Here is a 10,780-nt window from a genome sequence, read left to right as displayed (position 1 = left end):
TATATATTTACTGACAAATTACTACAACTCCCTTTGTACATATGTAAGAGTTGGTATGTTTTGAAATCAAGCTAAAGTATGAAAGGAACGCATTTTCAAGAAAAAATCCATACCAAAATGCTAAGCATGTCTGTTGTATACACTGACTTCCAGAATTAATAGGATTGAAAACACAAACATTGCATGCAGTGATAGCTAAGCATGGCTGGTAATATTTGCATGCAGTGATAGCTAAGCATGGCTGGTAATAGTTTGATACTATGGTTAACAACTTTTAATGAAATATGCAGTTTATAATGTCTGCCACTGATGTATAAGTAATTTTGTTCTATTACTACTGGGAATTAGTTTTATTTCCCATGCTACACACATATTTTCCATTTCATTTGGATAAACACTTAAGTATGCAATAGTCTCCCCAGTTATAATTTTCATTTATCTTATATAAGATAATTTTCATTTATCTTATATAAGAAAGAACATCGCTGCATGGTTTTTATCGTGGGTTTGTCTTGCACGGTTTTACTTCTCTATCCTTTTGAGCTAACGTGTTCACAATAGGTTAGGGTAGATTAGAGAGAGCATAGGTTTAAAATTTAGTTGTACTGAAGGAATGAAAATGGTCACCCTGGGTAGTTAGAAAGTTGCATTGATTTTTCTCAGCATGACAGTTGGGACAGAATTTATTCTGGAGTTTCTTTTTCATCAAAAAGGACTTAAGTTGGACTTAGATAAAATTACAGTATTAACAGCAGCTTCCATAGAGAGGAAAGCATTAGAACAGAGGTTTTCTCAGTGTTATTAAATGTACTTAGGCCACATAAGTAATGGAACCCATATTAGCAGGAGGGATTTTTTTTAATTTCTTTTTAATTTTGAGTTTTAATCAATGGCTTTATTTTTATTTCTTTTCTAAAATATTAGTTATAGTTAGTAAAGAAGGTTATAAGAAACACAGATAATACTGGGGAAAGTAGGAACAAGGGTTAAAAGTGAAGAAGAGAGGTTTTTAACACCACTCAAGGCAAATTTATTAGGCTTTCTTCATTTAACATATATAATAGTAAGAGAATGAGTCCCTATCTGTCATCTTTCCTTATCCTTTTACAATCTACCTTGTGAGAAAAATTCTAAAAAATAGCCTTTTTAGAGTTTAAATAAACAAATTATACTGCAGCATTGGCATATTTCCACTTTCATAAAATTCTATTTCTGGAAAATGAATTCATTTTTCTATCAATTAAAGTGAAGTTTGAGGTGGTCCCTGCACGTGAAATCACTGGAGGATGTGGATTGTTGCAAGCATCCTAAAACACTGGAGTCAATTAACTCGGAATAGGTCTGGCAGTACCTGACTTGCATGCTCAGAATTTTTGACTAAACTACCTTCAAGAACATGGTGGGGAGGGGAACAAGAAATTAGGTGATTAATCTAGTACAAGAATACTCCAGGGGAAATTTTCACTAACATCAAGGACTCTGGAGCAAATATAATGGTGTTAAAGGAAGGTAGAAGACAGTAGGGAGCTACATTGGCCTCTCTCTCGCCATTGTTTTCTTGGCTTCAATGAAAACCAGAAAACTGTTCAGTTATTTCTCTGGCAGAGGATGATATTGGAGACAATGAGGGGCTAACTCATTCTGATCCCTCTTTATTTACCGTGTGATTGTGGAAATGGACTGGTGATGGCCAATAGCATCCTGGTCACTGTAGTTTTCCACAAATAAAGTGCTCATAAAAATACAAAAAACCAGTTGTCGTCAAGTCAATTACAACTCATGGTGACCCTATGTGTTACAGAGTAGAAATGAGCTCTGTAGCGTTTTCTTAACTGTAATCTTTACAGAAGAGATCTCCACGCCTTTCTTTCATGGTGCTGCTGGCTGGGTTCCAGTGCTCATAAATCAAAAACTAAACCCATTGCTGTTGAGTCAATTCTGACTCGTGGTGACCCCATGTGACAGAGCAGAACTGCTCCATAGGGTTTTCTTGGCTGTCATCTTTGTGGAAGCAGACTGCCAGGTCTTTCTGACAAAGTGCTGTTCTCTCTCATGTTGTTGTTGTTAGGTGCTGTCAAGTTGGTTCCAACTCATAGCGACCCTATGTACAACAGAACGCAACACTGTCTGGTCCTGCGCTATCCTCACAATCGTTGTTATGCTTGAGCCCATTGTTGCAGCTGCTGTTCTCATAGCAGGAGTATAATTAGGAAGAGTTCTGGTAGCAGGGGTATTCTGTGCAAGGATAAAGTGTAGGAAGTGGAGAGAATCGGACTTTAATTTTCTGGTCCCCATTCTTAATGAGTTACTGCTGGGTATTTTAATTGAAATAACTTCTGTGTACATTAATTTGTCTTTAAATTTATATCTGAGGTGGACATTCTTTCACCTCTTGAATTGACATATGGGGTGAAAGAAACAAATGAAGTGACAAGCATCTTATGGAAATGAAAACTTTATATGACACCTTAGAGAAAGAGTTTATCTCTATGCTATGATTTTTTTTTTTTAATAAAAGCCAAGTTAAAACATTTGGAGACAGCTGCTAGGTGTTCTTGAAAAATTTCCAGGGTACTTGACCTCTTAAAAGAAAAACAAGAAATTATTAAGCATAACAGAATGCAAGGCAAATAACAGAATGTGCAGGCAAAGGACTTGGATGAAAGAAAAAAATAACACTACAATATAACTAGGTTTTATTCTTTTTCTTAAAATCTCTCTACCTTGTGGAAACTTCGTAAATTTTTCCTCCACGTAACTAATTTGATTTTTGGTTATTTCGGTTATATTCTATATCACTTCAGTGGAGCATATTTTAAATGTAATGATAAAGAAAAAATGTCCTATAATCTCTAAGGATAAATTCACCTTGTCCCTTAAAATAACCTGATTTCAGACTTCTCAACATCCTTCGCTCTTTTAAAGAAAGGGAAAAAAAATCCACTTTATTGTGTGTTAAAAAGTTGTAACTGGTACGTGTATCCATAGTTAAACCATTATTCAAATTGTCAGGACCATAAATGGGTGGTGACACAAAATAGCACATTCCTGAACTTTTCCTCAGAGACTAAATGAAAGATTTGCTTCAATAGGTTAAAAGATCTCAAAAATTATTTGGTGAGCATTGATGCCAGTTTGGGATATAAATATCTGGATTAAATATGGATATAAAATTAATTACGAAAAAATCTTAAAAGGGAAGAATTACATGATTATAAAGGTGTATAATAATAAAGTGGGTAAAATTCAAAGTTAAATGATCAAAGAATGGTCCTCTGTCAGGGGATGACAAAGAAGGTTATGAGATGTCTTAAATTTTCTATCACGTGTTAGGGTAAATCAGGTTTTTGCATAATTTTTAAAATCATGTCTGGTCACTTAGGATGCTCAGTATGTATTATGGATGAAATAAATGTGTGACCAAAAGGAGGAAGAAAGAAAATGTCAAAGAGAAATTTAACTACAGAGTGCATAAGCGATTATTGAAATAAAGCTAATGACTTAAACTAAGGAATAAAAATATGATAGATTAACTCCTCTATCAAAAAAAACTCTAAAAATCTATTTAAAGAACAAAATCATGATATAAAAAGAAAAAAACACATAGAGATATTTCAAAATAAAAGGATAAATGAAGACACACACACTTGAAAACAAAAAGGAATTAATTATAGCAATACCAAACAAAGAAAATTTTGAGCAGCATTAAATAAGAAAATAGTGATCATTTTCTAATCTTTAATGGCCTAATCCAGAATGATAATGTTACACTAATGAATTTTTAGGTACAAATTAAAGTCAAAATAATAAAAATCAGAAATAAAACTAATCTAAAAGTCATTAACAGATACACATTTTTGAGGGAATTTATCATATAAACTAAAAATTGTGAAAGCCATAATCTCTCACCACAATGCTTTAGGATTAGAAATTAATAATAGACTTAAAACATCCATCAAAAAATTTCAGAAACTGGAAATCAAAGCACTTTTCTGCATTTAGTCAAAAAAAGTTAGGAGAACTACAGATTTTAAGAAATAATGAAAAAATATTTCATTTCAAAACTTTTGATAATAACCAAAACAAACCAAACCAAACCCATTGCAGTGGAGTCGATTCCGACTCATAGCGACCCTATAGGACAGAGTAGAACTGCCCATAGGATTTCCAAGGAGCGGCTGGTGGATTTCAACTGCTGACTTTTTAGTTAGCAGCCTGAGCTCTTAACCACTGCACCACCAGGGCGCCAAATATAAGGACATAATTAATGAATTAAAATATAAAATATAGTTATTTTCAAAAAAGAAAAACAATCAAAATAGAATAGCCACAGAACCCTGGTGTGACAGTGGGTAAGAGCTCAGGTTGCTAACCAAAAGGTCGGCAGTTCGAATCCACCAGCAGATCCTTGGAACCTTATGGGGCAGTTCTACTCTGTCCTATAGGGTCGTTATGAGTCAGGATAGACTCAATAGCACAGAACAACAACAGCATAACAATCATAAAAGGACATAATCATAAATACAATTAGAAATGAGAAAGGCAAAATAACCATAATAAGGTGTTTACAATTATAATTACAGATTTTAATATCCATAAAATGGGTGATTTTGCAGAAAACATAGAATTAACTAAAGAAAAGGTAGAAAACTTTTAGAGAGTGATAACCATGGAAGTAATAGACAAATAATTATCAAATAATCACCTCTAAAACTGACTGTTGAATGGATACTTTTTTGATGAGAATTATAAAATTTCATAGGAAAAAAAGATTGTCATACTTCAGATACAGTTCAGACTGATAGAAAAAGTTAACAACTACATAATTAATTTTTGTTTTATAAAGTTGATAAAGCTAAGAATCATAAAAGAAATTAAGCAAACTACTGCTCAAACATATTTACAAATGTAGATAAAAAAATCTTAGTAAATTATTGCACACATAAAATAAGAAAATTCTGTTTTAACATAACCAAGGAGATAGTTTTATAGAAGTTAAAAGACTATTTAATCTATTTAAAAATTGTAATATGATAATTAATGTCAGTAGAATTCCTAAAAAGAGAAACACTCTCAATAGATAACAAAAACTGTATTAGAGAAATCCAACTCTCAATCTGTACATTAGAAAAAAACTCCAAGAATTTCTAAAGATGATTATGGCTATCTATGTTAAAGCATTGGAGCCCTGGTGGCATAGTGGTTAAGAGCTCGCCTACTAACCAAAAGCTCAGCAATGCAACTCCACCAGCCCCTCTTGGAAACCCTATGGGGCAATTCTGCTCTGTTTTACAGAGTTGCTATGAGTCAGAACTGACTCGACAGCATCTAACAACAACAGCATGTTAAAGCATTAATAGTCATTTTATTTAAAACTAGAAAAGGCAAAAATAACCTTTATTAATTTTGGAAAATGCTAATGAGGAAGTTTGGTTCAAAGCAATAATTTTTTTTTAAAATATTTTATTGTACTTCAGGTGAAGGCTTACAGAACAGATAGTTTCTCATGTAACAATAACACACATGCTGTTTTATGACATTGGTTAACAACCCCACAACATTTTAACCCTCTAAATTCTCATTTTTTTTTTTTTTTGGTGAAAATACACATAGCCAAAGATACGCCATTTCAAAAATTTTTTTACATACACATTTAAGTGACATTGACTACGCTCTTCTAATTGTGCTGTTATTCTCACTTAAGATGAAGGCTTACCGGACAAAATAGTCTCCCATTTCACAGTTACTACAAATGTTGCCTTATGACAATGGTTAACAATCTCACAACACATCAACAATATCCTTACTCTACTTTGTGTTCCCTATCATCAGCTTCCTACTCCCCTTCTGCCTTCTGGGCCTTGTCACTGGACTCCTGTACCTCGTTACTCTCATGGTTTTACTGGGCTGTCCACTCGCAGGCTGAACAGTGAACCTCGAAGGTAACTTCACCACTGAGCTAAAAGGGTGTCTGGGGGCCATACTCTCGGGGTTTCTCCAGTCTCCTTTAGGCCAGTAAATTTTTTTTTTGTGTGTGAGTTAGAATTATGCTCTACATCCTTCTCCAGCTCTGTCCAGAACCCTCTGTTGTGATCCTGGTCAGAGCAGTCAGCGGTGGTAGCCGGGCACCATCTAGCTGTACTGGACTTAGTCCGGTGAAGGTCTTGGTAGCTGTGGACAATTAGTCCTTTGGACTAATCTTTTCGTTGTATCCTGTTCTCTTCATTCTCACTTTCAAAGCAATAATATTTAAGTAGTCATGAAAATCAATACTACTGTATTGAAGAAAATAGAATTATAATTTTTGACATATGATATGCCTTGGAATTCTAAAATAACTATTGAAAATAATTAATAAATAATAAGAGCATCGTGCGATGAATAGCTATAAAGTAAATAGACAAAAACACTAGAGATAAATGTCTACGATAATGAATTTAAAATCATTTCTCAAATGTTTTCGGTTAACAATAGCAACAAAACCTGAACTATACATACATGAAACTAATAAGAAATGTGTAAATATATTTAAAGGCAAAAATATTTAAAATATTTTATTAAGACCAATGAAAATGATATGAATATTTGAAAGGAAATACCATATTGCTAAATGTGATTATATATACATATCTAATATGTATTCTTATGAATTATTTATTTGTAGTCTTATATTTAATTGCAATTGCAAAATAAACCCAAGTGGATTATTATTATTGTTAATTTGAAATTTGGCCACATGATTCTGAAGCTCACCTTTATGGGAATAAATGGGTGAAAATAGATCACATTTTGCAAGTGAAGTGTGATGTTTCCCTTTCTGGTATTAAATTATATGATAAATTCTAATATTTAAATATGTGACTTTGTTATGAGAGTCATCTGATGGATTGGTAAAGAGAATAAAAACCCACCGACGTCGAGTCAATTGTGACTCCTAGCGACCCTATAGGACAAAGTAGAACTGGTATATAGGGTTTCCAAGGCTGTAAATCTTTACGGAAGCAGACTGCCACATCTTTTTCCAGGGCGGAGTGGCTGGTAGGTTCCAACCACTGACCTGTTGGTTAGCAGCTGAGCACTAAACTGCTGCTCCACCAGGGCTCCTCTTCTGGGAAAGAGAATAGATAGCACAAATGTAGGCGCTTGATCTTCTCAAAACATTATGATAGAGAAAGCATACTAAAGTAATGAAGAAGGAATGGACTAGTCAACCACTGTCACAGGTTGGTTTCTCCCGGCACAGCTACTGAGACAGTGTTTGTGTGAAAGATGTTTATTAGGGATCAATACCTGTGAAATGAAGGAAAAGGAAACAAGATAGGACAAAGGGACAAGTCAAACCGCGATGCAAACTTGACACATCCTCAGCCACCCCAACAAAAAGCTCTGGAGTGAGAATTGCCCATTAGTTTTCCTGTTGTTAGGCGCGGTGGAGTAGGTTCCGACCCATAGCGGCCCGATGTACACCAGAACAAAACACTGCCGGGTCCCACGCCATCCCCACAATCGTTGCTGTGTTGCTGTGTTTGAACCCGTTGTTGCAGCAACTGTGTCAAACCATCTTTGCTTCCTTTTTCTGGAGCTCCAATTAAATGGATAGGGAGAATTAATAGGTTAATAATAAGTTAATAGGTTAATAATAAGTCCATAGAATGGTGCTTGCACATTTTAAATACTGCGTTTGTATTAGTAATTATTAACATGACTGTTTTTTATTTCATTGACTATTCTGTCTTTTCAGTAGATTTTTCCCAACCTCCCACTTACTAGCTCCCAGCCGTCTGCCCTCCAACCCTTCCTTCCTCTCTTGCAAATCTATTTCAGAAATCCCATTCAATTCAACAAATATTTATTGACAGCCTCTTAAGTACTAGGAGTCAATGACCTATGTGCTGAGAATACAACACTGGTCTTGTGCCTTTAGAAAGAAGTTATTTACTCTGAAAATTCTAAGAGGTTTCCTCCATCTGACCTGCAGAAATTTTCCATAGGTCCAGTGGGCTTTCTGTTTGCTGTTTCAAGAGGAGGCTGAGCTGTGTTGAATTTGCTTTTGTTATGGCTGCTTCTCTGGGAGGAAATGCCTCTGTCCTTGGTTTGTTGTGGCCCCTGCTCCCAGAAGAGCACCCTGATCAGATACTCCATTACGCTGGCTTGCTGAGAGTGTGTGTGTGTATGTGTATATGTGTGTGTGTGTATGTGTGTGTGTGTGTGTGTGTATCCATTAGTCTTATAGTGAGGTCTCAGTCATCTAATATAGAAGATATTAATAAGATTCTGTTAAGATTTCCTCTACAATTTCTTGGGCTTTGGAATGAGAAAGAAAATGTTAATGTAAACATTAGAATATAATTAACAAGCAAACAGAATTCCATCAGTTTCACTAAGGTGATACAAAGTGGAAAGTCTAGACATTTTCCAGTATCTACTCCATTGCCACCCATGAAGGCTTTCATATATCCATAAATAGATTGAAATCTCCTTTTTGGAATCGTAATGTTTTTTTATGAATCAAACAGATTGTTTTCACAAAATCCAAAGCTTCGATGCTGTTGATGGTTGAAATTAGGTGCCATCCACACCTGACATGTATATGTGTATTTGTGTGTGTGTGTGTGTGTGTATATATATATATATCTACATATACATGAATTCTAGTTTTAAATGCCATAAGTAAAAATGGTCAGCATTTGCACACACAAACTTACATAGGCATAGACTAGTATCTTGGAAGAAAAGGGATTAGGACTGTGGTTACTAAACTTTTCTGCACAATGGCATCACCTAGGTATCTTTAAAATCGCTGATGCTTGGCTCCCACATTCAAACATTCTGATTTAATTAGTTTGGAGAGTGACCTGGGCACATCCTACTAAAACCACTGAATAGAAGGTCATGGTTCTAGCCCTCCTTCCTCAAATGAGTTGTAAATGTATTTGCATGTATATAATAAATTAATGTGCACCCTTGATTGTAGAAAGGGACGGATCACTCTTAAGAAGAAATTTCCTACAAGAGAGGGGGCTAGGTATTTGAGCTATCTTTGGTGTGGAGTCCTGCTGGAGAACTCTTGCTGAATCCTATTCCTGCCCAGCTACCTTGGTGCCTCATGCAAACTCCATAAAAAAAGTCTGGAGCTATGTAATTCAAAAGGGTTTACAACTAAACTGTATCAACTGAGGCCTGATCAGTTTTGCTGTGTGGCCCTGCTGATTGTGCATAACAGATTATGTTCTATTGTAACCAGTCAAATCACTTCAGTTGTGGAAAACTGGCAGAGATAGAGTGGATTTTCATTATTCGAGGTAACATTCTATAAAGTCACCACAAACACTGAATTAGTGAATACCCAACCAACTTTATTCTACCTCAGCTAGGAATGTGTTAGGCAACTCAAAATTTTCACTGCTCTGCACAGGCGCATCTCCACAAATGATAGCAGAAGTATTGGGAGTACTGATTTTGAAGTTACCAATACATTTTAGCAAGGAGGTGAAATAGCAAATACAGAATTCACTAATAATGAGGATCGATTGTTTGTCCTAGGTACAACTGGTGGGCATGACTGGGATAAAGGGATATGTGGCATGGATTGCTTGGTTGGGGCCAAGGGCTTCAGCACTATGATCAGAAACTGTAACTGTCCAAGACTGGCATTCATGCAGCAGCCTAGAAAGCTGGAACCTACAGTTAGGAATCCTCAGGTCAGGCACTGCAGAATCCAGCTTCAAATAGTGTGTTGAGTTTTTGCACTGAATGAGGCTAATTGATCAGTGGGCAAGTGTAAGGAAACCTGGGGATCCGCTGAAATATTTGAGAAAGGGCATCCCTGTAAAAGGCTGAGCTTCCTGCTAAATTTGGCATGTCAGCATTGGCCCATTTACTCTGGATATTTGATATTGACGAGACCTTATTTGGAAGTCAGATTTGCTGAGAAATAGACCTGCATTTTCTACTTGTCATCCTGTACTGTGGATCTTTGTCTTATTCATCTACCATGCTCACTAGTTTGCAGACCAAAGTTAAAAGCATTTAAGAGTATTGACTCTGGACCTTGACCTGCCTAGATTCTAATATTGGCTCGGTCCCTTGAAAAAGGTGTGATTTTGTGTTTCTTAACCTACTATAACATAAGAAGCATAATAAAAACCAAACCAGTTGCTGTCGAGTTGAGTCTGACTCATGGCGACCCCATGTGTGTCAGAGTAGAACTGCTCCATAAGGTTTTTAATGGCTGATTTTTTTTATTGCCAGGCCTTTCTTTGGAAGCACCTCTGGGTGGACTCAAACCACCAACCCTTTGGTTAGCAGCCAAGTGCATTACTTGCACCACCCAAGGACTCCAAGAAGCATAAGCATAATAGTACCTGCCTAACAGGGCTGTTGTAAGATTAAATTGAAATAATATATATAATGCACTTTGTATTGATACTGATACATACTAAATTATCAGTTATTAGCTATTATTTATTTTATTTTTGTATCCTCTGCAATGCACAGTACAATGCTTTACATATACTAAGTATTTTAAAAAGTATTTCTCCTTGAGAACTGTATTCTGATGTCATTTATCTGAGAGCGATGTATTTATGACTTACTAGATCTAGGTAAGAAAGGAATGTACTCTGAAAGGAGAAAAATTTTGGACACAGATTCTTTTATTCTAAGAAGTAGAAGTTTTCTTGACCATGGACACATCCAAACTCCCCGAGGGACTGAGTTGCTGGACGGAGGGCTCTGGGGACCATGGTCTCGGGGAACATCTAGCTCAATTGGCATGACA

Source organism: Trichechus manatus, unplaced genomic scaffold (assembly GCF_000243295.1).
Source record: "Trichechus manatus latirostris isolate Lorelei unplaced genomic scaffold, TriManLat1.0 scaffold00159, whole genome shotgun sequence".
Lineage (NCBI taxonomy): Eukaryota > Metazoa > Chordata > Mammalia > Sirenia > Trichechidae > Trichechus > Trichechus manatus.
Note: the sequence above shows the minus strand (reverse complement) of the source record.